Here is a 24,455-nt window from a genome sequence, read left to right on the forward strand (position 1 = left end):
TATTCTATTTACGAAAGCATACAATCGATAATGGAAGTGGAAGTGAACAGAGAGGGTAGTTAACGAGAAATTAATATCGAGACTAATGGGAAACAAAAGTTTATTCAAAGATCTCTCGTGACTATATAATTAGTAACTATGCCGTCAGCGCACAGTGGTCGAAACAGCAAAAAAGCTGGACAAAACCCCAAAAATGAACTCTATCATTAGAACGAATGTCTATAGTCTGTAACTAGGGGAATGTCCATTCTATATAGAACAGAACAGGCCTGTTTTTCATCCTGGCATCACTCGTTCATGAAAAAATACCTGTCAAAAATGGATAAAAATGGATTGCCCGTCCTTGTAAAAATGCTTTTTGTGAGTGGCAGTATGACGGAACTGTTACTCTTAAGGTTGGTGTAAAGGGACAAGCTTTGCCGGTAGATGTCACTACAGTCTTCGTATCTCTCTCATGTATTTTTTACTTTTCATGAAAATTCAAGATTTCTCTTACAAATTTCGACCTAGAAACTTCAAATTTTTACAGAAGAAACTTCATAACCTATTGAAGACAACAATCCGTGCCGATTTTTTATTTAGAATTTTGTCCATTGTTGAAATAGTTATATTATTAAAGGTTTGGATATCCATTTCAACAATCAAGCCATTTCAACAATGAAGAAAGTTCTAAATAAAAAATCGGTACGGATTGTTGCCTTCGATAGGTTATAAAGTTCCTTCTCTAAAAATTTGAAGTCTTTAGGTTGAAATTTATAAGAGAAATCGTGAATTTTTGTGAAAGGTAAAAAATACATGAGAGAGATACGAAGAATGTAGTGACATCTATCGGCAAAAGTTGTCCCTTTAAACCAACCTTAAGCAGGAATAAAAGTGAATCTGAAAAGGTAGGGGGATGCATGGGATCACAGCATCCTCCAAGCCTATCTTTACCTATTGTAATCTTTTAGGAAGTGATGGGACGCCATAAATATCTTTTAGAAGTAGAGGTTGACGTCCTCCCGCGTTCCCCTTCACTTTTGCTCCTTCTCATAAGTATGTTGATAGTTATGAAATGTTAAATATTGGTAATAGCAATCCTTTAAGGCCAATAGTAGGTCTCTGAGGCACTTCGTATGCGCACTGGGGACATTTTTACAACACTATATTCAAAGTGAATGCTTTGGTATATATTTGTAGACTTTTAAAATTTTCCTAGCAACTCCAAGGTTTCATTTGCGTTTCCTGTGGCATCTCATTTAATGATTTTTGTTAGAATTAGCTGCTACTACCTACTCTCTGGCAAACGAAGCGAGCTTCAATGATTCTAGGCGTGTGCTCAAAGCTCACAGAAACTGGCTGCTAGTCCCGTTGTGTTGTGTCATCTTGCCACCTAGACAAGTCTTCGCGCACATGGTAAATGGCTAGAGGATTTACTATATCCGTAGTTCTTCTCAAAATAGAGATATTAAGTGAAGAAGCTCAGAAGTTTCGAAACAGACTTCCTCAGGTATCGTGAGTAATAGTGCCGGAAAAAATCTGGGAAAGGTACAAAACTAAACTTGCTACACTTTTTTTTTTTTTTTTTTTTTTTTTTTTTTTTTTTTTTTTTTTTGTCATCGTCCGAACCGATAATAACATCGCTCAGACTCAGGATACTCCAAATCATAACTATACGCCGAACGAAATTTAACAACTTTTAAACAGCTATTCCCAATCTCATATTTGGGTACCAGAGACTTTTGAAAGTGATTAATTTTATAATCGAATTTTGTGATTTTTTATTGTATCATACTTGATTCGACAACTTCCACGGTTTTGTTTTCAAATATGCGTGTTGCAAGATAGTTTCGTTTCTGTAAACATTCTTTTACACGGAATGACTTTTGGTTAACATCATTGTTCATGTTTATATGTAGTTTCTCGTTACTGTTCAAAAACTTGTTTATTTTGTTTATAATGAGATCTTTACTCGGAAATTTTAATAGGAATAACATTACCATAAGTTCTATTTTTTTTTTTTTTTTTTTCCATAACGACCAAAGATGGTATATGCAAACCTGATTTTGAACATGTCGACTTTTTTCGCTACCTACATAGGCAACCCGCATGAAAGACCATAAACGGTAAATGATTGTTCACATTACATCAGAACAATCGAAAATAGCCTAATATGCCTTCAAAACATACCATATCGACAAAAACACGCTTTCAATAGGCTTCAAATAGTTTCGTCCTGCTTTCTCGTCATTCCGACCACTGTGCGGCGCAGAAGACCCCTGTCCGATTCAAGATAGGACCTCATATTCCTCGGATTCAACATTAAATTGTAGGTAAATGCACTGGCGCAAATCTCGGGGCGATGAGAGACATGTCCTCCCAATCTTGGAACTGAGGGAACTCCCCCCCCCCCCCCAATATTCTGATTTGATTTATTTTTTTCCTAAGTAGAAACATACCAATTATAAATATGCATGTATTCAAATTTCAGAATGTGTTCATGGTCTCGAATTGTAGTACTGATATGTACCACTACTTCATCTACATCGCCTGATATTGTATAATAAACAACAGGTTCACCTTTGAAATGAGATTCATCTACCGCAATATGAGTCTCATCTCCTGCCCTCCTCCTTAGAATATGCCTCAAATCTGTCCGCCTCTCAATGTTGAAGACAACTCTGCTCCCCTGATCCTCCTGGTTTTTTTTTTTTTTTTTTTTTTTTTTGCAACTTCATAAATATTTTGAACATCGCTTAAAAAAAAGCATACGAGAACGGTCTTATCCGTCCCCCCAATGTTGAAGACAGATTTGCGCCGCTAGGTAAATGTTTCATATAACTTCGGTGCTGAAAGGAGTGTAAACTTCGAACCAACCAACAGGAATTAAGACTCTTCAACGAGGTCCGAGGAATTTGACACTGATGAAAGTGACAGCTTCTGCTGAAACCCCCAAATAAAAAACCACTTGGAGTTGGGATTGTTCATTGTTGCAAAGTATCAAATCAAGAAAGATTCCAATTTAAAGATAAAATTAGCATATAAAGAGAGTATCTTATACACTGAAAAATCAAATTGATTTTCAGTACAAAACATAATTCTGACATGCCATTATGATAGTAGAAAGATGACAGTTTAGAATATTGTTAATGTGTTATAGCTCAAAATTATGATTGACTCTTTAATTTTTTGTTTAATTACAGTAAAGTATTTAGATATTTATTAGTCAATAGATGACAATAAACTGAATAAAATGAGATGCTACAGGATAAATTTCCGAGAAACAAATATTTATGGTGTTAAAAAGTAAGTCATTCGTTGTCAATAGTAATTGATAGTTATCTTTTTTTCTGAAAGAATTTATTGACCGGGCCGGTCCCAAGCCCCTACTGAGAAAGAAAAAAAACAGTATGAACCTACCAGGCCCGTATCCACGGGGAGCTAGGGGGGCCGCCCCCCTGAACTTTGGATGGCCCCCTAAAAGTTTCACGGTACGCTTGTAAATGAACTATAATATGGTGATGAAGTATAATATGATTGGGTCGGGCCCCCCTAACTTCTTCCGCCCCCCCCCAAATTTTTGAGCTGGCTACGGGCCTGGAACCTACTCGAATGAAAACGTTGCCTATTTGTATGAAAGATGCTGGTTTGGGAGAATCAAAGCATTTGTCTTCTGCTCTAACATCCCTCTTCCTTACAGAATGATGTAGCATGCCAATGGACGTAGGCAGAGGAAGTGATAGGATCCCCTACTGGTGTAGGTAATTCCTACAGGCATACCAATCCCTGTCGCTTATCTTTTCCTACCGTAGCAAGCATTCTTCTAACAATGACACGTGTAATCCTAACAGCGACATTTATACTACTTTAGTATTTTTGTTATATACTTAGGAAATATTTCCCGTATATTTTCTTTATACCTATTGAAGTGTTTACCTCTCTGAAGGGTTTGGTTTCTTGACTCTGTAGGAAGTGAAATGCCTTAAATTGGAGAAATATTAATTCCGTAGGAAAAGGAATATCTATGTAATACTCTGTAATTACTCAGTTCTTGTATACGCATTATCTTAATTCTAATTCACAATCCTTTCTTTGCCCACTCCAATTTCTTAAGTTCTCCTTTTTCGTACACCATTTTGAAGTACCCAGTTTGAATTTGAAGGAGAAAGAAAAGCATTCCATTGGTCTACTGCATAGCTTGTGATAAAGTACATGCCTAATCCAACAGACTTTTATGACCTGTAGTTGACAGCCAACCAATCAAATTGAACTGTCCTTTGGTGGCAATTTCAAACGCTTAGCTATCATTTAAGGTAATCATCGTGTCAGTGGTTAGTCAGTATGCTAATCAGTAGTATAATTTAATCCATAACTCAGTATCGCAATTCCTTCCATAACTAAGCATTATAATTTAATTCACAACCTAACATTATAATTTCTTATATAATATACTGCCATAGTTTCATTCGTAGCTCAGTATTTATAATTGTCTTCATAAATCAGTATTATAATTCCATCCATTACTCAGCATTATAATTCCTTCCACAACTCAGTTTTATAATTCCGTCAATTACTCAGCATTATAATTCCTTCCATAACTCAGTATTATAATTCGTTCCATATCTCGGTTTTATAATTCCTTCCATAACACAATATTATAACTTCATAATAAGAACATGATAGCAACTTAGGTCAAGTTAAATCTTACGAATTTTAGTTGTTATTATTGGGAACTGGGCTTCAATCTTCCATTGATCACAATTTACATACGTCTACAAGGGGGAAAAACAACATAAAGTTATAGAGCATATTTACCTCCTGAAGTTGAGGCTTCAAGCCAATCTCTGAGTGTTCCGTTAAGTAGTCCCGAATATGAGTTCTTTTGCAGTAGAAAACATAAACATAACAGAGAGCATTCCGTAGGTTCAAGGAAGAATTGAACACCGAAGAAACGCAATTGTAAACCCGTACATACGTAATGTTGAAACCTGAATGATTAGAGTTGTTTCAATGATATCAAAACAATATCTACTGTCTTCTGTTTGTATAAGGGTTCGATACGTTAGCTTTTAAACGTGCGTGTCATTGATCCAATAGATTAGAACAAACAACCTGTGCACACTCTTAGGTTTCTTATAATTACACACAAGCACAAAACATTCACGTGATACAATATTATTGGTTCATTCATCTGCCTATTGTGGACTTGTTAACCTTTGTCACTTAACTATGTGTATGTATGTGTGTGTATTTATACATTTTCGTTGTAATCAACCATATATCAATTGACGATTCAAGGCCGTTTGTGTATCCATTAATACTCAGACTTTTACAATTCGTAAACAGCACTAACAGAGCTAGACTAACACATTCTTGCGCCCTAGGTATGTATCCCTCTTGAACCACCGCTCCTCCTCCCCCAAAAAGAAGTATTGTAATTTCGTATGTATTTCTACGTAACATAATTTGAAGGTGCTGTAGTTGATGTTGCTCACTCACTCAGATTTAATACGTTAAGAAAATTATGTATTTTGATTCAACTTTTACATCAGTTTTCCAATCTTGTTTGCCAAGTGTTTCCCTTCGTAAGATCTGCATATTTCGTTCCTGTCCAGCTCGTTGGTCAAACGTACTTTTTTCCCTGAAATTTTCTGACTATTTTCAAGTGCAATATTGAATTTTCAAAACTAGGCCTATATAATCCACTCACATTTAATTATATTATTTATCTATAATTATCTTCTTATCTTTATACGGTTTACCCAACATTGTTAGGGTCGTCAAGTCTAGGAGGCTTAGGTAGGCGGGTCATGTACTAGAATGGAAGAAAGTAGAAATGCTTTTAAAGTCTTGACTGGAAGACCAATCGGGGAACGAGCATTAGGAAGACGTAGGCGCAGATCGGAGGACAATATTAAGATGGATCTCGCAGAGATTGGAATACAAAGTACAAACTGGATCCAATTAGCTAAGGATAGAAGTCAGTGGAGAGCTTTTGTGAACGCTGCATTGAACCTCCGGGTTCCATAGGCCATAGGGTTAGTTAGTTAGTTATCTTCGTATCTTTGGTGTCTCAAAAGTCCTCTGACAGGGTAACTCTGTTATTATCAGAGTTACAACAAAATATAAGAGGGGAAACCGTCTCCAAATATAATGTTTTAAATCTAAATTAAAGGAATTTCTTAAATCGGACGAGCCGTTTGGGCTGTACACTCTTTATGCGCCCAAATGTTAAATGAAAATGCAACGTTTCCATTTAGTGGAATGAATAACATAAACGAATGAAGTTACTGTCTTTTACGTTAATGTGTCGATGGCCAGCCCCCATTTCAAACATGTCCCCATTCACTTTATGTAGTGAATCCAGGTAAATGGCAATGTCGCATTTTTATTTAACATTGGGCGCATAAAGAGTGTACATGTACAGCCCATACGGTTCGTCCGATTAAAAAAAAAAAATCTTTACTTTAGATTGAAAACATTATATTTGGAGACGGTTCCCCTCTTACATTTTGTTGCAACTCTGTTAATAACAGAGTTACCCTGCTTAGGGAACGTCAGGATGTCAGGGGACTTTTAAGACACCCTGCATACCTATAAACTGTTCGCCATCAAAATTGCAACACCCAGAAAGAGTTATCGGAAGAGCACGAAATTTGTGCACTATGTAGGGGATGATTGTAGAAGTAAATGATTAGGTAGCCAAGGCCGCCGTGAGTCACGTACACCTGCCATGCCATCTGGGAAGAGGTACCTCGAACAGGCCAGAGAGGTGCAGAAAAGCGGTGAATGTGTGCGGTTGCGAGTGTAGTGTGTCATAAGCGGTCATCAATGCCTCGTCGTCGAATACGGCAGCAATTCCAGCAGTTTTCGCATGCAAGTTCGATCGGGAACGAATTGTTGCATACCGTGATTGTGGTTTATCGTATCGAGAGATCGATACCAGAGTAGGACAGACTGCATCTATCCGTGCATTCACCCATGCAGAATAGGTAGGTGTGTGAAACCAGTGGGTACAGGAAAGCACAGTAGAGCTACTGTACGTAGAGGTTCCCAACGTCCGCGTCAGACCACGGACCACAAGGGCAGATGCCTGGTAAGCATTACCCTAATAAACCGTATGGCCACATCAAGTGTGCTTGGACAAAAACTAGGGTCGATTTTACGACGTCCAGTGTCCCCACAAACTATAGATCGTCGTTGGTGGAGTGGGAATTTTTTTCTCGCTGCCCAATACTGCGCATTCCTCTGCAGTTACAATATAGGCGTGCGCGCCAGACATGCTGCATGGATTGAGGAATGGAATGCTGTACTCTTCTTCGATTAATGCCGTTTCTGTCTACAGCACATGTCCGGGGGCACCGTGGCATTAGGATTTAGAACATCTGCATCATGCATCGTCACACAGGCACTTCACTCGGCATCATGGTACGGGGTGCCGTCGTATTAGGTTTCGCTCGCGTCTTGTACGCATTCGAGAGACATTGGACAGCCAACCTTACATTACAGAGGTGCTCACCACTGTTGTTGTTCCATTAATCCATGGACTGCATAACGTCACTTTCCAACAGAAGAACGCCCGATTTCATGTTGGAAGGAATGTGCTCGCATTCGTGGAAGCTAACCACGTGCCCCTGATTCCGCAGCTCACACGTTCGCCCGATCTTTAGCCGATAGAGTATGTCTGGTCCATGGTGCATCATCGGCTGGCTCAACACAAGTTTCCTCCACCTAATGTTGAGGAGATTTGGCGCCGAATGGAAGGCGCTTGGGACGCCATACCTCAAGCAGACATTGATGAGCTCATTCTCTCCATGCCTCATCGAGTTGGAGCAGTTCTGGTCGTTCGTGGAAGCTCTACACGTTATACCTACTAGCTCCAGGTGGTTCTGCAGCCCTGCTACGCACGTCACATGTCACATCACTGACCTGTAAATGTAATCATTTTCATCTCTTATTATTACCTCCGTGTTTGCCAAGTTTCGCATTTCAACATCATCTCCTTCTGGCTGTTGCAATTTTAATGGCAAGGAGTATATATATATATATATATATATATATATATATATATATATATATATATATATATATATATATATACTGTGTATGTCTGTCATCCATAATATTCCTTTTTGCTGGTCATTTAACAGGTGTAATGTTTCGTAATTTCTTGCGACACCATCTACAGCCGCTATTAGAAAACTTACCGCTCCATATACGCCAGACGCTGGTTTCCATTAGATGGCTGTCCTGCCCATAATGCTGCCATATGTAGGGAAGAGCTAAATGTTCTATTTCCGCAACGCTGGATCGGAAGAGGTTCTAATCCACAGTTTCCTCCGCGGTCGCCAGACCTTACTTGTATGAACTATTTTTCTGGGGTTGAATTAAGGATCTTGTGTATGTCAACTGACCAACTACAATTCGCAACATACAAGACCGCATTACAATCGCATTCCGGACCATCAACGTGGCTGAGTTGGAAGCTGTTGCTCACAATTACGTACAGCAAATAAATCGCTGTATTGCTGTTCGGAGACATCACTTCGGGGACAGAGGGTGTCGAATACACTCCGCAGAAGGAAGCTGATTCTTTAGCTCTTTACTCATCTTTCTCCAATGGCTTGATTACAACGCCTCAGCCTTCTGTCACCATGTTTTGTTCCATGCTTTGGCAACAGCACATTCGGTTCGTCTTTCTTCGTGTGCAACCAATAGTTTCTTCTTCCGTTTTGTTATAGCATCATACATTGTCCCTCATCATAGTTCTCCCCATCCACTGCGCTTCTGTCGCAGCCATACGGAAACCACTCTTTTCAAATACGCGTATTGCGTATGGCATTGGTTCCCTATTTAGAGCTTCATTCCACAGCAGCTAATGTGCCTCTGCTTACTGTTACAGTATGTACCCTCCTCCCGTCGTGTCTCTTGCTGACGCCATTGTTGTCGCCACTTACACGGTGTGATTCCGAGTATGTACAACTGTACGTCCCGTTCGTTTCAGACCATCATTTACTCTTTCCTTTGGTTCCGCATGCAGAAACCCTCGCATTATCTGACTTTGACCTCGTAATGCGATCGTGTTGCTGCCACAGAAGAAGAAATATGCCAACGTGTTTCCTCTCGACGTTTCTCCCAGTGTACGCTTGTTTCAATGGAAGCGCAACCAACCCCTGTTTCCATTTCAAATTTTGCATGACCCTCGTTGGAAATATTTACGATACGCCATTGGTGTCGCTACTATTTTTATTGCATTCTACACATACGATTTGGTAATGCAATTTTTTGTTTGAAGGCTCTACGTGAAGTATTAGCTACGATATAGACATGGTACTTCTTATTGAATCACCCTGTATATACAGGGTGTTAATGAACTATATCGACAAACTTTAAAAAGTGATTCCTCACATCGAAATAAAAGGAAAAGTTCATATGGACCTATGGCCAAAAGTACATAGTTTCAGAGCTAGGGCTGTACAAAATCGCGAAAATGCCAATTTCATGAGGCCCTATTTCGAATTCGAGAGATTGTGGATGGTGGTTCTTATCAGCGTAAAAGAAGCCAGCGATACGTAATCCAAATGCGCATATTTCATCAATTGACAATAGGTGTAAAGGTTATTCCCTACAAGGTGTAATTCTCAGATATGTTTTCAATAGAGTTTTCAGATATACCCTGATTTTAAGAAGGGCCCAAAGTAGGCAGGAGGTAAACTTTGACAACAATGGACATCCAATGCTTCGGAGGAAAGGCGGAAGTGTTAGGAACCGACAGCTCCATATTTCTTTGTGTTCGCAATAACGTGTGATGATATGCATTTCGTTATGGTATATTTCACGTTTTCTTCACTTATAAGCGTGAAAGAAAACATCGCACCATGCGTTTTTCCGAGTACGGGAGATCGTGCTGCTGACGATCCTTAACACTTCCAACATCGCGCTAAAGGATTCCGTGTTCATTGCTATCAAAGCTTCTTATTTGGTTACTTTGGACCAATCATAAAGTCAGAGCATATCTCAAAAATCGGTGTGGGAATTTCACCCTGCAGGATATAATCCGCACACCCATTGAACATTAATGAAATATGCATTTTTGGATTGCGTATGCGTGACTTCCTTTACGCTGATAAGGACCACCATCCACAGTCTCTCGAATCCGAAATAGGGCCTCTTGAAATTTGGCTTTTTCACGATTTTGGACAGCCCTAGCTCTGAAACTATGCATTTTTCACCATAGGTACATACGAATTTTTTCTCTTATTTTGATGTGAGGAATCACCTCTTAAAGTTTGTCGATATAGTTCATTAACACCCTGTATATGCAGTATATTAGGGTGCTCAAAAAAATCTTTTTGCGAATTTAATTGCGCATAGTTACTAAGATTGTTCCTTTCCTACAAGTATATTTCACTGCAAAAAATCAACTCAATTGGATAATATTTAGGGGTCGCTCAAGCGACACGAAGTTGTGCCGTAGGATACATATAATTATGTCGTATAAGAGGCATATTGGAGGTTTAAAAATTCAATCCTTATAAAGTAAATTGTACTTTTTGCCCTACAAAATGAATTATTTATTATTATTGCTAAACTTGCAAATAGCTATTACCAAAATTACCATTTATTGATTTCAAAATAAGTGAGATACCTCTAAATATGCAGTTGCTGTTCATTTTAAACAGAAAAAATAAGGTTATTAACGAAGTTGGTAATTTTTCAAAGTGCTCTTTCGAGCGTCTGAAACACGCTTTCTGTGGTCCTCAACAAACTGAATTAGGCTCTGCATTTCACTTTCTTTCTTTGTGTTTCACTCATTGAAATTGGACATAAGGGCCACTGAACGTTCAGCAGCATCGTTGAAACCTTAAGTTACTCGATGATTCGTTTCTCCTTTTGGAATTTGTCCGAGTTACTCCAGTGCTCGGGATCATATTGGAACATGAAATTGATGTCAACTCGAAGAGAACGTAGGGCGCAAAGAGAGGCTGAATTAATCAAATCATGAAGATTCTTTGTTTCTAAGCCATGGCAGTCTGTGAGTTTTATGCCTCTTGAACTCCAATTTTCTTCACAAGCCTTAAGACGATTTATAACATTCCTCTTGCCCTCGAAAGATAACTTCTCAGAGAACAGTGAGAGTGGAACTAACTCTGCTTCAAGATACCACAAGTTAGTTTGAAACTTGTTCATTGCAGATTCAGACACAGATTTATTCACTATGGCTTATTCTTTGATCTGCTTGAACAGAAGTAAGTCGTTGACGGGGGCATCACATGTCTTGGGACACGAAATCTATGCTTTCACGTATATGAGATTTGCAAACAAACACACTTTCCGCAGATTTTGTTTCCTCTTTGACTGTAAGCTTCAACATTTCTCGGAAAATGTATATCTTGAAGCAGCATATTACCTTTTCCATCCAACGAGCCATATGGTAAGCACTTGGTAACTTGAAACGGTACTCCTTTGGAAATTCACCAAGTATCAACAGGCAAAGCTCTATCATTCTTTATAGTCATCACGGGGAACATAGTTATTATCTTCCTTATGTACAAGACAATTTTGTAGAAACATAACGGCTTCATTTTTCAGTGTTCGTACATATGTCATGGAAAGGCGTTCGTCTTCCAGCGCCTTAAAATTATAATGCTTAAGGTTTGGTCAAAACTCTTGGAAACGTTGAAACAACGGAATATCTGGACCTCCAGTATGTTCTCCGAATTGTGGGAGGTGCATAATTAATTAGGTGAAATTTATCCGTATATTAGACGATACCAATCATAAATATAACTCCATTTCTCTTATGCCTACACCAGAAACGCCCTTTCAGGCACGTAGCCAAGGGGAAGGGGGTATGTAGCCCCCTTCGAAACCAAAAAATGGAAAAATTAAGGAAGGATTTAAACAAAGAGAAAAAGAAGAATCAGCGTTAAAAATAAAAAGCTACAGCAAGCGTTTGGTTACTGTTTCTTATGAGCAGCTTTGTGTGGAGGAAACGGAAGGATAGGTCAAGTTGAAAATGGATATTGTTGTAACGGGGTTATTTCATGTCACGGATCCCTTCTCCCCCTATTACGAAATCCTGGCCACTTTAAATGTTGTTTTTGGATGAAATTTACAAGCACTGCACAAAACAACGAAAAGGTCCATCACCGCTTAACTGTCAATACGTTCAATATTTCAAATAACAGGTATGGGGCATAATTGAAGGCTTTGAGTGACTTTTGACAACTATGCGTTTAGATCAGAGATCTTCTTTTCTTTACCATTCTATGCTGGACCACCCTAATATATATATATATATATATATATATATATATATATATATATATATATATATATATATATATATATATATATATATATATATATATATATATATAGGGGAGACCAGGGCACATTGTCACAAGGAGCACGTTGTCACAGTAGCGATTCTGGAAAAAGCGAAAACGTTGGCGCGACGGTGTTGCTTTCTTGTTTACCTACTAGATGTCACTACTAACGGTATTTGTTCAGAGGTGCACGGGAATAACGATGCTGCGTCAGTTGAAGTTTCTTTGTTTTCAATGTTGAAGTGTAAATTTTCCGAGTCCTGGAATTGCTGTTTTGTGTGTTCGTGAAAGTGAAAGAAGCAAGTATTTTTGTGTGCATTATGAAGGTTAGAAATAGAACTTCATAATATGCTACTCTGAAATCTTGTCGTTTGGTACAGATATTTTGTAAAAACAAGAATGGCGATGCGTGGGGCAAATTGTCACAAATAAGACGGGGCATGTTGTCACTGTGACAATGTGTCCCACTGTGAGTTAGACCCTATGTTTGCCACTGCTCACGTGTCAAGTCTTTTTTCGGTGCATCTCTAAAAGCGGTGGTCTAAAAGCGATGTATTTTTCGTTTAGTAAAGGGTTTTCTCTGTTTCGCAAATGGTGAGAACATACAAAAGGAAGACAGAGAGGAAAGCACTACAAATGGAAGACATATTGGCTGCAACAAGAGCCGTGAAAAGAAACGACAGCCCCATATCAAAACGTAAAGCTGCTTAAGAATTTAATGTCCATCACAGAATATTGGCAAGATTTTGTGCACGTGTTACAAATGGTGAACTACAGTCTGGCCAATGTTCATTTACATTGGATAACTCAACATGTAACAGAATATTTTCGTAACACTAGGAAGAGCTGGACTTAGTACAAAAGAGGTTCGCAATTTGGCTTCCAACTATGCAAAAGCGCTAGGAACGAAGTGCCCGGACTCGTGTAACGAAAAGGCCATTGCTGGCCCAGACTGGTTTCCGGGATTTCTGAAAACACATGATGATCTTGCTATAAGAACTCCCCAAGCAACCAGCCTTGCACCTAGAAAACAATTTCGACGAAGGTCCAAAGAAGATTACGATTCTTAATCAGAGGACAGTTTCTGGCGATCCATGCAGTGCAAGTACATGTAGCGAGAAGTAGATTGAGTGCATTCAATGTAAGGAATGAACGTACGAAAAGTGAGGGACGCAGAACTTGTTTTACGTATGTATTAACTGTGACTCTGACGATGACCTCTCGGTATGGCACTTTGTAGAATTTTTAAAGTAGTTTGCGGTGCGTACTGATAGAACGCAACTAAACTTTGTAATATTTACTCCTCTTCTAGCTATACAGTAGGCTTATCATAGAAATTCGTTTGCAATTCATAAACTATAATCAGAATAAAATTAAATGCAATTGGTTAATTTTGTGTAGACCTATTGGAGATGTAGGCTATCATTTGATAATTTCGTTCATTTTGTTATGACGTTTTGATTCCTTACCTATGAGTTAGTTCTGTCTTTATGGCAGTTTTGGTTTTCCTACAAAGCTTGATGTAACAACGAATCTTTTATTTTGAAAAAATATAGGCTACAGGTCCTCCTAATTTCTTTTCTGTTTAACTAGCATAATTTCCCCTTTCATTTAATTATGTTTTAATTCTCTTTCAGACGCTAAGTATTTAATTCTGGGAACGTTTACAGTCTTTTGCATTAGTAATAACTGCATTAATAATACTTACCTAATTCTGGAAACTGCCATTAGAATAACACGTGACCCATATATTGTGACAACTTACCCCGCATATGGGGTACATTGTCACAACTGTATTGATCATAAAACATACTTCATAAGTCCAGTTCAGGACAAGTTACATTGGACAGAATATTATATGTTATGCAGAAGATAATTAAGTATGTGCATACCAAAAATTATAATTTTCAGCCTTACGTGAGCGACACAAAAAAATAAAATGTGAAAATTGTGACAATGTGCCCCGGTTTCCCCGATATATATATATATATATATATATATATATATATATATATATATATACCTTGAAAGTACTTACACTCTATTTCTGATTGTTCCTAAAATATTGGTAAAAGCAGTAATATTCTCTGGTAAATAAGGTTCAATTACAAATGGACCCTTGTGCTTAAATTGAAACGCATTACTTCCACTAGAGTACTTTCAAGATATAAAAAATGACATATTAACATGCTCCTATAACGTGTCATTTATAACCTCGATGTTGAAGATGGATACTTAAACTTCAACGAACTATTTTCTAAAGCGGAGTAGCATAGGCGTAATTACACAGGGTTGGGGAGGACAATACTTCACCTGAAACGCAGTTAGTAGCCCCGAAACATTTTATTGTGTGTTAAGTTTACCACAGTTTACGCGAAGCGATTTTGTGCTGGTACATTTTATATATAGTTTTCTTTCTCTAAGATACGGCTTTGAAACCTGGATATCACAAAGTTGCTGATACAATGGGATACTGGGCTCTCAAATTACCCCTTTCAAATCCAGAAATTAAACCTAAAATAGGCGAAGAAACGGCTGTTATTGAGTTACTAATCGTAATACAAGAGAATAGAAGTGGGGTTCAGAGTTGATTTAGGTCAGAAGATACGAAACAAACTTTAATGACTAAACACAAGATAATACAAACTCTTTCAATGCATTTTTTTCGCAGTGGTGGATCTAGGCCGGGACCGGGGAGCCTAGGTCTCCCAGTTTTTTGAATTACAAACATAATTTAAGCTATTATTTATATATTTTTGAAAGTTTATAGTAAACTCATAATAGACCTATCACAGTCTGGATTCTTACTGTATTCCAGTTTTGCCTTTTATATCCACCTACAAGGGCGCCGATTTCTCTGTAACTTTGGGGAGGGGGGAGCATATGAGGATTTTAAGACAAATATGAGGATTTTGAGACAAATTGAATTCAAATTATGCCAAATATTGTATATTCATAAATATAATGCGGGGCCCACATGATCTTTGGGGGCCCGGGCCCCCTCGGTTCCCCAGGAACGGCGCCCTTGTCCACCTATGCTTTTCCGAGACGAAACAGTACTTTCCACAGCTAAATAGCCTTAAATCTCGTCTCCTTAGGAATATCTAACAGCAAGAATAAACTCTGAAATGTAGCCCTACTTTCAATTCTCAGAAGTAACGGGCCATAGCCCAACCTAACAAAATCTAGTTAAACCTATGAGGAACTAGAATTTGACAATGAACTTACAAGTAACAAGAGCTCAAAATTTAGTAAATAAATTGTATTTATGTTCAAAGAATATATATCCTATCAAATAAATGCGATTGTAACATGTGGAGGCCTCTTGATTACCTCAGCTAAAATACCCAGAAACGGAAGAGGTTTTTCTCTCGGTTTCTTGATGCGAATCTTTCCGAAAAATTGAGGCCGTGCTATATGACCTTAACCTACAAAATACAAATAAATGGATGCTTCTTTTTCTTTGGCTATAAAACTTTTCCTGTTTAAACTTCACTGATACATCTCGCTTCTTTTGTCACTATCAACTGAAATATACTCTAATGATATTGTTGTCTAATCAGCGTATACTATACAAGAGAAGAAAGAAAAAACAAGATGTGTTTTCGATTGAATGGGAACGTGTAATACACCGCAAAATGCAACAACATCACGCGATCTCTCTTAACAGAAACAATAGCTTTCGTGAGACCGGATGAAGAAAAGGAAGGAAGCTCATGCCAATCTCATTTTTTAAAACTTGAAAGAAACATTTCGTTGTGTTTAGCTTTAGTGAAGTGTGCAAGGAAGAGGGAAATTGTTTGAAACCGGATCATCACAGAAATCTTTGCTTCATCTTCTTTTTCTTCTTAATCATTTTTCTACGGAAGGAAGAAAAAGAGGACACACTGCTAAAGCATAATATCGTCGGGCTAGTACTTCTATTCTTTTCCTGCCAGAGGGCAGCACTGCGGCGCCTAAACGCTTGATAGTGCTTCCTTCATTTTTCCAATGTAAAGTTTTGTTTGTAAACTCCTCTTATCTGCAAGACGCGTTAGTTACGTTAGGGGGAAAAAAGTGAAGTGCGTTTTTGTGTATAATCAAGTGCGAAATATCAGCTGGTAAGTAACCTAAACTTCTAGTGTTATTTTATTATTACTTTAAATAATTTATTTCTGTGTAACAAAAATTATTTTTAAAATTTATTTTATATCTTGGCGAGAATAATTTATTAAAGGAAGCAATAATTATTTTTATACATTACATTACAGTCTCAATATTTCATTTATTTGATTGAAGTTTTCAGACGGGAAGTACTGCTTAAAGTGGGTTTCGAACCAGTATTGGGATTTGTGATCATAGTATCCCTATCGAGAATCGAACCCGGAACCACCAGCACTGAAAGTGCGCGCGTTAATCATTTGATCATAAGAAGCACTAATTTCAGTTTTTCTTTTTCCTGAAGATCGAACAATCTCGTTTCAATATTAGATTGTAACAATGCACTGGCATGTACACAATGTGATCGACGAATGGGGCGAGAGAGAGGAGGGTTGAAATACCCAACTTTATATCGCTTCAGGACATGAGTGATTTTTTTTTTTTTACACTTAATAACTTTAACTGTATATTTCCCCTAATATCTGATAGAAGGGGATCTTAAAACCCTTCTAGTACAATCAGCTTTGATAGTTTTTCTTTCCGTAATAGTGTCCAGCATATAAATATTTATCAGATACAAAACTCGAGTAGACTTTTATTTATGCACTTAACACTTGTCACTATTCAGTTTTAGCTTTTCTAGTTACACTTGTAACCTTGCAATTACTGGTAATATTGGTTAATTCGGTACATCAATTAAGATCTTATTTATTAAGAAGTCTTAGGAGGAACCAGTAAAGTGTAACTAAAGTTAATACGCTTTCATTCCGTATGGTACGTGGTTCAATTCCCAGTGAAGCCATAGATTTTTCTCGATTCGGATCAAATATCCGAAGTCAGAACGCAATTGCGGACTTACTGGAAGAGTGATGTGTGTGACAAGAGTAGCGTCAGAAACAATGGCATAGCAATACATGATATTTCGAGTTTTACATCCCACGATCAAGGGCGCCGATTTCTCTGTAAATTTGGGGGAGGCCCATTCAGATGCAGAAGGTATATATATGAAGATTTTAAGACAAATTACTCAAATTATGCCAAATATTGTACACTCATAAATACAATAGGGGAGCCCACATGACCTTTGGGGGGCCTGGGTCCCCTCGGCCCCCCTTCAGGATTGGCGCCCTTGCCCACGATTATGCTTTGTAGGCTGAAGGAAATGGACGGCAGATTAATATAAGTGAATGATTATGAAAGATTTGGTCATAATCAAAATTGCTGTCAGGGACATACCCACAAGGGTCCACTGGTTCCGGACCACTCGTAAAAAAAAAAAAAAAAAAAAAAAAAAAAAAAAAAAAACTTCGTAACTACATATATTTGTACATTTTCTCAATAAAACTTTACTTCTTTAACAGGAAAACGATTGATGTAGTATGATAATTTGATTTTACACTTCATCTGTTCTCTTATAGAAACAGTGCCCCTCGCGTAGAGTAGTCGCTAACGTTCTCGCCTTGGGTGCGAGCGGTCATGGGTTCGATTCCTGGTGGGGGCACTCGGTTGAGAAAGTGTAGAAAGCTTTTTCAGGCTAGCCATCCTGATGAGGTTTTCCTCATTCATACCAGTCAAATGCCGGGGTGATACCTAACATATAGGTTCCAGGCCGCTTTCTCCCTTCCCTTTCTCCACATAGTGCCGTGGGACGTCATCTCTCAAAAACGTGACTGGCTAACATGACCATAGATAGATGCCGAAAACCCAGAAATCTAAATCCTAAATCTTATATAAACAATCTAGTTCTATCGTTTTTCTTTTTTTCTGAAAATGTAGGTGGAAGTGTCTTACATTTACTTATCTTCAAGTGCAGAATAACACGCGTTCAATACTACATAGACGTAGTGGCATGTAATATGGGATCCCCGCCTCACAAAGCTTGGGCCTCTCCAAACAAAAATTTGTTGGTACTCGTCTGGTTGCTGTCCATTACAAACTCACATGGCCGGGATCGAATTAGGGACCCATCGCTCCAAAATTGAACGCTATTAACCAATAATGCATCGTGAGTTCGAGGTGTTTTACTGTTTCTTAACAAGAGAAAAAACGCTTTTTTTATTGTAAAGTATTTTCTATTGTATCAAATCCTCGCTGGTCTAGTGACTAGCAATCATTTCTTCAGTACGTCAGATGCTGGGTTCTATTCTCGGTGGGTGGGGGGGCGCGGTAGCTCAGTGGTAGAGCCTTCACCTCCAGTGCATGGGGTCCCTGCTTCAATCCCAGCTCGTGCCGTGTGGACTTTGTGGTGGGCAAACACCGTGCTCGTGGGTTTTATCGGGGATCTCCCGTTTCCTCCCACTTCATTCACTCCGCCATTTCACTCATCTCTCATCGTCACCGTCACCTTTAGCCTAACCAGCATAATCGTGGGACGTAAAACAAAGATTGTTTTTCTCGGTGGAAGATAGTCTAACGCAATATAATCATTCAGATTTCACTTTAAACTATAGGTCTCGTCCTACAGAGCACCACTGTTTACAACAGATATAAAATTCAAACCAGTCAATTGACTGATTGTATAGGAACTAATGAGTTCGATTGATGGTGAGAATGTAAAATTATGGATGATGATCCATTATCATGAGGGAAATAAGGAAATACAAATAAGAGAAGTCTTTGTTTTACGCCCTGTAGGCTAAAGGAGATGGATCAACAATAAAACTGAATGATGATATGGAAGATTAACTGAAATGCCCTTTCTTCGCACGGGAAGAATAGATTTATGGGAAGTATTTGAAGCTAGTATTGTTAAAACTATTCGAATATTTTACTTCTGTTATTCTAATATTCATTTTCAATATTCGAACATTTTTTTGAATAATTATTCGTTATTTATAAATTATTCAAATAATTATTCGTTATTTAACAGTTATTCAAATAATTATTCGTTTTTTAACAATTACTCAAATAATTATTCGTTATTTATCAATTATTCAAACAATTTTTCGATAATTAAGAATTACTCAAATAATTATTCGTTATTTATCAATTCAAATAATTATTCTTATTTTACAATTATTCAAATAATTATTCGTTATTTTACAATTATTCAAGTAATTATTCGTTATTTTACAATTATTCAAATAATTCGTTATTTATCAATTATTCAAATAATTATTCGTTATTTATCAATTATTCAAATAAATACTCATTATTTATTAATTATTCGTTATTTAACAATTATTCAAACAATTATTCGTTATTTTACAATTATTCAAGTAATTATTCGTTATTTTACAATTATTCAAATAATTATTCGTTATTTTACAATTATTCAAATAATTATTCGATATTTTACAATTATTCAAATAATTATTCGTTATTTAAAGGTTATTCAAATAATTATTCGTTATCCGAATAATTTTAATTAACATTATTCGAATAACGGATTTCTTCCAACATTCCAATATCGAATATTTGAAGAATCTATTTTTCGAATTTCAATGGCACTAATTTGAACCTCTCCTCCCTCAGGGAACGCACTTGAATGAAAGTGTAATGACCAAAGTCCGTGATTCACTCTTCACCCTTTCTTACCTCCATGCCGATGAGATGGGAGGGCTGAATTTGCATTTAAATTACATCGGGAGTGCCACTATTCACCTCAGCGTCTCCGGAGCTTATAGATTGAACTCTTTCGATTATTTTTACGTTACTTTCTTCCCACTTCTATCCCTCACTTTGATGCCTGTGAGGGATGAACATGTATTTGAACAGCATCTGGTGTTTACTATTCATCTCAGAATCCACGAAAATTGTCAACTTCACACTTATATTAGTCATTTTCGATTATTTTTCCATGTTATCATTTCGTACACTTTTCATTCCCATGCCGAAAACTGTTAATATAATCATAAGATTCTTGGGATTCCTAAGGTTCAGTAGTTGTTGTATTATGTATTGGATGACATACAAACTCAGATTCGCTTTTGTGTATGAATGGCTCGGAGAAACATAATATTATGTCACATTTTCTAATTTTCGAGTAAATTAGGAAAGGAAGTTCAAGATTCTCATACAAGTCAATGCAATGACACATACCAAACAAGCTTTCTCTGTCATCTGCAGCTACGTTTCCAAAATTACAATACCTACGGTTTTATGATTCAATTCTAACCCATTTCACCTAATAATTACAATTTTAAACATGTATGTAGGTTATGGGGACCGACCGTCTATTTCTCCGACCGTCTCATATAGCCTCGCTGCTGAAAGGGACGTTAAACTCACAATCAACTCAACTCAACTCTATTTCTCCGGAAGTGGTGCTTATCATTAGGATATGTTCCCCTTAACCGCTCATATATATAGATTGGTAGAATAAGCAATCCTATAAATTCAATGTTATCTACTACAAACACATCGTGTGTGATCGAGCCAACGATTTCTTATATCAGAGGTAAGTAATTTGCTACTGATTTGCCATGCTCCTGAAGGCAATTTGTTATTTAACAGCCTCGAAACGCAATAATTGACTCATTGGAAGCAGATTGATATGATAATTACATCCAGGTCGTATTTAACATTTTTACCGCCCCGGGGCCATTAAAAACGCGCCGTCCTCTTAATATCAATAAATACTGATGTAGACAATTTGAAACAGTGAAGTGAACAATTAATATTCAAGGGAATTTATAAGCGTTTAAAATTGTAGCAAACTCTGAATGTTATTCGGCAATGGAAGAAGAGAAATGATGAATATAAATTCCCCATATTGAATTAATATAATGTTAATCTCCACTTTCTAGCAAAACAGATTCTTGTTACTTGGATGTTCACTAATGCAAAGAAAAAGAAAATCATATCATATCGAAATGCACGTACATAATAAATTTATGAAATTTCCAGTACTGAAGTGTAAAAAAATATTCTGGAAAATTTGCCGCCCCAAAAATTTGTCGCCCAGGCCATTGCACATATTGGTCCATGTGCAAGGGCGCCCATCAGGGAAGGCCAGGTGGGGCCCCTAGAATATAGAATATAGAAAATCCAATAGAAAATCCAATAGAATTTTTACATTAGTTACAGCAAAATTTGAACTATTTTTGAAACGTCGCTTGTACTTGCCCCTCCTTGGAAACCACAACATGGGCACCCTTGTCCATGTATAACTCCTGCCCTAATTACACACGCTTGGTCTGATTGGGCCGTATTTCTGAAAGCTACTAGACTAGTACAAAAGGACTTCAATAAGTTTTGCACAGATAGTGTTATTAGTTGCAATACGTTGATGAATTTGTACGTAAACGTACTTTGATGCTTTGTCTACAAGACAATGTAACTCAATGTAGCCTCCATTTGCTGTGATGTCTAGTTCTTTTAAACCGCAGCAGCGCGCTGCAACCAACGTTGGATATTGGCGCGGGTCCTATGTGTGATCCCAATAAACCAGAATCAACTTCCTATGCATTGTTGGATTAAAAGTTGTATTGAAGAATGTAAAATAATGGGTAAACAGTTATGGGAACAAAACTGCGGAATGAGAAGGGAAATCGACAAAGATAGGAAAATTCAATAGACGTAAAGATGATAAGAGGAAGGATAGAGAAATTTGAATAAATTGAGGTAAATTCAAGGGAAATAGAAAGATAGGAAGGGAAAATTACTACGACAATATGTAAACTAACGATGGAAATGAATAATGAGCAAAAGGTAACTTCAGATGATGGAAACAAACATTAAATTATAAGAACAAAAGAGAATAAACTGTTTATTTTGGGTATTAAAAAGGGAAACGAAGTAAATGAAACTGCAAAGAAATTGCGATACCTTAGGGACAAGTTTAAGAACATGTTGCAAAATGAAAAATGATAAGGTAGTTGATGTACTTACTGCGATTTAAAAGAACATATCACAGGCAAAGAGAAAAAGAAATGTTCGGACTTCGTAATCAAATGGCGAGTCATCATAAGACTACTGACAAAGACTTAAAATTTCATTTGCTAAAATATTAAATAAAATTTAAGAGGACTTTAGAACTATACTGGCGCAACTGCATTTAATAATACACAGTAGGAATTTAGAAATCTGGTCCAAAGTTGGTACACAAGAAGATGGTGATGGTAGATGGTACTGTTCTCAACATGGCACCTACGACACATCCTGAATACGTTACAAAAATGTTACAGTACTCGTTTCAATAGAACGTGTAAATACTCCAAGAAAATATACTACTTTTTGGACGCGCAGCTGGTCAGATGTTGTGGACTATATCTGCCTTAAGTGGTCGTCGTTTTCATATCCAGCCAGGGATTAGGCGCCGTCCCGTCACGTTCCACACGTTCTCAATAAGGCTTAGATCCGGAGACCTAGCAGGCAAGACTAGAAAGCGTATACCGGGTAGAGTACGTTTGGTTCACTTGACGGTGTGGGGACAGTGATATGTTAGATAGGGTCCCAGAAAGTGTCCAGGTAAGGTCAGAGGACAGGTTTGAAATCACAAATTCACAACATATTAATCATACTGCTCTGAATAAAGACCACAGAGGAGCAGAATATGCAATATATTGCCCCTCTCGTATCAGGTACCTCAGAAGAGAAATTTGGATCATACATTAGAAATGAAAATAGGTTAAGCATTCTTTCTCACATGCAAAATAACATATGCGCTTTGTGTGTAAGATAGAAACTACTGTCATCGTTGAATACCACAACTCCCAATCGAATTGCCACTACAGGCTCTCCCGATACCATCAAAAATGGTCTTGGCGACAATCAGGTGTCAGTAGTAAACGTAAGGCAAAATGGTAGAGCAACTTTCAACAATCGATTGCTTGGTGTTCGTGTTATCACTGTGTTTGGTGGTCAGAGAATCACGGTGCTTCTGATTCCACTGCCAGTTGCCGCCCTGCCGTTAGGGAATTTCTAATGATCTTTCCAGAAGCACTTCGGTACATCACGGTGGGATTAAAGAGGGCACCTTTGCTATGGGAACCCCTAATTTCCCATTTTGTATACCACCAACAATAAGATAAATAGTCATAAGAAAGGATGAAGTAGTTTTGAACGTAACCACGAATACAAATATCTAAATTAAAACAGCAGAAAACTACAATATAGGATATGAACTACTGGGAGAACGGGAGAAATTCCAATTTTGGGGTAAAATTTTCCCACTAATAAATTACTGGGGGTTAATAAAGTAAAACTTGTCAGAAGTTTGCAGATTAATTACAGTAATCCATATGTAATTAACTTGAGAACTAGCATAGCGGTATTCAGAACTCCACGAAGTTTAATAAATATGAAGTTTCAACCTATGAACTCTCTATGTTGAAGCATTTCAGTACGAAATTTATTTATTTATTTATTTATTTATGTATTTATTTATTTATTTATTTTACACTCCTAACTCCCCTCCCCTAGTTTGATTGTAATGCTTCCACACCCTGATACAGTATATAAGCCTACGTAAATTATTATGCTTTATGTAGGATGTTTCAATAGAATTTTCCACTTTTTTTAAAAAAAATATTGTTTTTTAAATTATTTATCAACTACGAAACTATAAAAATATTACAAGTTGTATTATATCATAACATTAAGTTAGTTTACCTAAATCAGGTGTTCAAAGTGTCCATCATCATTTATAAGGCACGAATTTCAAGAATAATGCATTAGAGTCATCATATATATAAAACAAGGTTCAAATCTTTCATGAAACCATTTCTTATAATGTACTATTCACGAACCATATCGAATATTGTCACCAAGCACATTGCCCAAGAAAAGAATTGCAAGCGAAGAAGTGCAGCGATCACAGAACCATTAGCCTGATTTCCCACACTGGAAAGATCATTGCACGCATACTGAATAGGCGGCTGGAAAGCAAGATAGATGAGAGGTTAGAACAAGATCAATTTGGATTCCGGAAAGGAAAAAGCACCAGAAACGCTATTAGATTGATGAGAATTATATCAGAAACGATTCTTGATGTAAAGGAAGAGTTGTATTTGTGCTTCATCGACTGGCGAAAAGCTTTCGATCGAGTCAATTGGGCGAAAC

The 24,455-nt window shown here is 37.4% G+C and overlaps 1 protein-coding gene across 1 annotated transcript in view; it reads left to right on the forward strand.

Moving 5' to 3' along the window:
- The first annotated feature begins 16,197 nt into the window (after positions 1 to 16,197).
- The window catches only part of LOC145684027 (uncharacterized), a 157,613-nt gene continuing 149,355 nt past the window's right edge, over positions 16,198 to 24,455 (forward strand). Inside the window, exon 1 of the mRNA XM_081755844.1 lies at positions 16,198 to 16,411. The gene's annotated coding sequence lies outside the window, so the exon portion shown is untranslated. The remainder of the gene's footprint in view (positions 16,412 to 24,455) is intronic.

The sequence above is a fragment of the Thermobia domestica genome, chromosome 4 (assembly GCF_964235325.1).
Source record: "Thermobia domestica chromosome 4, izTheDome1.hap1.1, whole genome shotgun sequence".
Classification (NCBI taxonomy): Eukaryota; Metazoa; Arthropoda; class Insecta; order Zygentoma; family Lepismatidae; genus Thermobia; species Thermobia domestica.